Source organism: Chrysochloris asiatica, unplaced genomic scaffold (assembly GCF_000296735.1).
Source record: "Chrysochloris asiatica unplaced genomic scaffold, ChrAsi1.0 scaffold00048, whole genome shotgun sequence".
NCBI lineage: Eukaryota > Metazoa > Chordata > Mammalia > Afrosoricida > Chrysochloridae > Chrysochloris > Chrysochloris asiatica.
In genome coordinates this window covers 2,906,853-2,911,798 of record NW_006408566.1, presented here as the reverse complement: position 1 = coordinate 2,911,798, position 4,946 = coordinate 2,906,853, and the positions used below count along the sequence as shown (strand labels likewise).

The window sequence follows — 4,946 nt, the reverse complement described above, 5'->3', positions numbered from 1 at the left end:
CTACCAGAGCTCCTTAATATATCAATATATAGCCTAATATATCAATTATACAGTTTAACAAATCAATATAATATAAATATTATATTTGATTATATAGTTGATTATAAAGGTCAGAGGAGAATAATATAAAAGCTAAGGTGAATGTGTGTTGTTGTTGTTAAGTGCCGTCGAGTCGATTCTGACTCATAGCGACCCTGTATAGGGTTTCCAATGAGCAGCTGGTGAGCTTGAACTATTGACAGTGGTATTTAAGACCACAGAGGAAGATGAAGATCTTTATAGTTTGAAATTTCAGACAGAGGAAAGAGTAAGAATGAAAACATGAGAATGTGGAGATAACTGGCATGTATGCAGGTCAGTGAATTTCTCCCTGTGAATGAAGCAGAGATAACATCGGAAGATGAAGGTGAGTTGCTGTAGTGGAATCTGTGGCTTGCAAGGAAGGCTGGGGCCAAATGATATACGTACCTGTATATACAACATCGATTATTTGTCAGACCCTATGTTAGATTCATTAGGCAAATTATCAAAGCATGTCCCAAAGAAGCTCATTATCTAGTGGTTAAAGGAAGCCAGCTACTGATTCTGTCTGTGAAACTCTTCACTCAAGAGGGTCTTGAACAGCAAGTGGAGGTTTGTGGGTGATTTGTGTATGTGTGTGTGTGTGGTGTGTGTTGAGGGGCAGGGGTTCATATTCAAAGAAGTTATTCCCTCAGAGGCAATAGTATGAACAGAAGTGTGGAAATGAGAGTCTGCAGCTCCATCAAATCTATTATTTATTTCTTCATTGCTTCTAGCCTGAGGAAATACAATTTTAAAATCTGGACTTGGGCATAAGGTCTTGAAGGCACTGTTTTGACTTCCAGCCTAACCTGTGTCGGTTTAACCAGAGTCCTTATTGGTATGTCAGATGCTGACACACTTAATAACAAACTAGTATTTTATTCTTCTTCTTGGTATTGTTTCTTGTGTATTTCTGCTTCAGAAATCTTAGATGAGAAGGGGGAGATTTCAACACAAGATTCAAGTGTTCCTGTGTTCTCATGCCTAACAATTTGGAAGCAGGTCTTAATTTTTCTTAGAGTATACAAGGTTTTGATTGGAAATGTTAAATTTCTAGAGGCTTCTGCAAAATTATTTGTTGTTTGCTTGCCTCAATGGGCTCTCCTTATCGCCTGTCTCAGAAATGTGCAGTGTCTTGCATTCTGATAATAAGAAGCCTTAAGGGGGGACAATGCAGGTGTTTGGAATTTCAAGTGCTTCAGCGCCACTGGGGATATGGTGTACTGGACATGACAGTCTCTCCATTTTTTACCTGCCAGAAACTCGGGGACCAATGGCAGCATCTTACCAAGTCCTGAATATGATGAATAGCTTTGTGTTTAGCAGACAGTTATCTTTTTGGAGTAATTTGGGCTGAGAAGATGTTTTCTAAATGGAAAGATCCAGTGTCAACTCAGAAAGCACTTAAGGATATTTTAACCTTTATGCATATAATTTACTTGTTTCTTTGGGTTCTAACATTTTTATTTAGGTCCAGGAATTGTCTGGATCATTTATCTGTGGAAGCTCAAAGGATCATTGTCACAACCTGGGTTCTTTGGGAAACAGAAACTGAGTCATCTTTACCATATTTAAGGCTTAATACAGAGTACTCAGGCAAATTGTGAGCCAGGTTGTATTCTTTCACCATACTTATACAATCTGTATCCTGATCAAATAATCCAAGAAAGAAAGAAAAGACCAAAATGGATGTCAGAAGAGACTCTGAAGTTTGCTCTCCAGGGTAGAAATGCTAAAGTGACTGGAAGAAAAGAGGAAGTCCAGTAACTGAACAGAATATCTCAAAGGAAAGCTTGATAAGAAAGAGACACGTATTATAATGAAATGTGCAAAGACCTGTAGACAGAAAATCAAAAGGGAATACCATTCTCAACATTTCTCAAACTAAAAGGACTCAGGAAAAAAGTCAGACCTGAACTTGCAATATTGAAGGATTTCATGGGCAAATTATTGACTGATGTAAAAAGTACCCAAAGAAAATAGAAGACGTCTAACCCGAAAAAAGTAAAAGCAGAGACAATAGCAGAGGTGATGGCATAGAGAGAGCAGCCAAGGACTGTAGGCTCATGGACTCACTAAGGCTGTGAACCTGAAGGCAGGAGGCTGGCTTGCAAAGTGTGTCCTTTGGACATATAAACGAATGTGTGTTTTCTGTTTTGTAAGAGTACATTTTAAAAAAGAGAATAGAGATAAATGCTATTGACTGATGGCACATACAGAGGATTGTAATCATTGCAATGAAACAAAATATGATTTAATGATTTGTTAAACTGACAACCTGCCCTGGAAAATTTACTCAATTCACAATAACAACTTAAAAAAAAAGAAAATAAAAGGTATATGTAGAATCACTGTCCCGAAAAGAAATGTTCAACCACTTGAAGAAGAAGCATATAATCAAGAACTGATGGTACAGAAGGAAGAAAGCCAAGCTACACTGGAGACGTTGGCAAAAACGAGGTTCAGAAATTGACAGAATACAGATTAAAATGTCTCAACAAACTGATTCAGCACTGGAAGCAGTCACTCATCTCTGTCAAGAAATTTGAAAGACAGTTAACATGGCCAACTGATTGGAAGAGATTTATACTTTGTCCATTCCGAAGAGAGGTGCAGAAATTATCAAACAATATCATTACTATCACATGCAAGTAAAATTTTGCTTAATTAAAAAACAGCTGCAACAGGACATCACCAGGAAACTGCCAGAAATTCAAGCCAGATTCAGAAGAGGATGTGGAATGAAGGATATCATTGCTGATTTCAGGTGGATCTTGGCTGAAAGCAGATTATACTAAAATGATTGTGCTTTATTGACTATGCAAAGGCTTTTGACTGTGTGGGTCATGACAAGCTATTGATAACATTGTGTAGAATGGATATTATGAACACTTGATTGTGCTCATGAGTAACCTGTACATAGACTAACAGAGGAACAGAACAAATGGATACTGAATGGTTTAAAATCAAGAAAGTGTGTGCCAAGGTTGTATTCTTTCACCATACTTATTCAATCTATGCATTTTGCCTCAATATAAGGAAAATAAAATCCCCACAATTTGACCAATAAATAATATCATGATAAATGTAAAAGATTGAAGTTGTCAAAGATTTTATTTTGCTTGGATCTATAAACAACACTCATGGAAGAAGCAATCAAGAAACAAAAGGACATGTTTCATTAGGCAAATATGTATAAGACATCTTTAATGTGTTCAAGAGCAAAGATATTACTGTGAGGAATAAGGTGTGCCTTACCCAAGCCATGCATGGTATTTTCAATTGCCTCATATGCATGTCAAAGTTCAAGAATGAATGAGGAAAACTTGTAGAAGAATTGATGCACTTGAGTTATGGTGTTGGAGAAGAATATTGAAAGTACCATGGGATTTCAAAAGAACAAGCAGATATGTGAAGAAGTACAGTCAGAATGCTCCTTAGAAGTCAGGCTTCACTTGTCTCTCATACTTCAGACATAAGAACCAGTCTCTGGATAATGACATCATAATTGATAAAGAAGATGGTCAGTGAGTAAAAAGGAAAATTCCCAATGAGATGGATTCACATAGTGGCAGAAGTTCAAGCATAACAATTGTGAGGATGGTGCAGGACTGGACAGTGTTTGGTTCTATTATACATATGGTCACTTTGAGTCAGAACTGACTCTTTGTCACCTAACAGCATCAACTCAGGTCCAACACTTCTGGGATGGAAGAAAAGGAATCAGGATTGAAGAGACGAGAAGCTGGACTTTGAGGCAATTTCAGTGAAGACCTCAGTTGATTTTACAGGGAGCCTTGAAACTGGGAAAGGCATTTCCAAACTGTAACATGTCAATGGGTCACTGAATGCAGGCTGCTCCTTGGGAGAGTCTTTGTAATTCTCTCACTGATGATCTGTATGTATTTTGAGGATGTATTAATAGTTTTGTAGGCAACTACCATTATTCTTTGAAAATATGTAAAGCCCTTTTCAGATTCTTGATGATTTCAGTGATTCATTCCTTGAAAAATAATACAAAGTATCCAGATAAAAGAAGTGTTGTTCTGAGGGCTAGTTTTGCATTAAAATATCGAAGATACCAGCAAAAAGCATATATACATTATGTGTTTCAGCTTTTAATTAGCCTACACACCTGTCATGATTTTTGTAAAATCTGGTCTGACTGACTTAGTTAGCTAAGTTGAACCTTTTTGGATAGTACTTGAGTATGTAATCATTTGCACCAGCCAGGGACTCTGTCTCATTTGCTTTGTTGCCATAAACCTGTTGAGTTTTTGTTTTCCCTGATCTCACAGAATTAATAAAAGCTCCATATTAGGGTCCTCAGGGAGCACGGTAAATCTGTACGATAAGCACTGGAACCAGCCATCTATGCCAAGATATTTGAAAGATGGTTAACCTTGTCAGCGGTTTGAGCTCCCCAGCTACTCCGTAGGAGAAAGATGAGGCATCTGTTTTCACAAAGAAAACATTATACAGAGTCACTATGACTTGGAAAAAACTCCACTGCACTTAACAGCAACAAAAATTATGATCTTCAAGGATACCTAGTGAAGTATTGATTAAGAACTAAGATGCTAACAGAAAGCTCCACAGTTTGAACTTACCAGCCACTTTGCGGAACAAAAGACCTGGCAATCTGCTCCCATAAAGACTATTGTTGCTAGGTGTTATAGAGTCCATTCTGACTCATAACCACCCTCTACACAACAGAACTAAACACTGTTAGGTTGAACACCATCCTCAAAATCATTGCCATGTTTGAATGATTGTTGCAGCCATGATGCGAATCCATCTTGTTGAAGATCATTCTCTTTTGCACTTACTCTCTACTTTATTAAATGTGACGTCCTTCAGTGACTGGTCTCTCTTTTTTTTTT

At 37.5% G+C, this 4,946-nt stretch overlaps 1 pseudogene; it reads left to right on the top strand.

The window, feature by feature from the left end:
* The window catches only part of LOC102829173, a 90,252-nt pseudogene that overhangs the window by 2,381 nt on the left and 82,925 nt on the right, over positions 1-4,946 (top strand).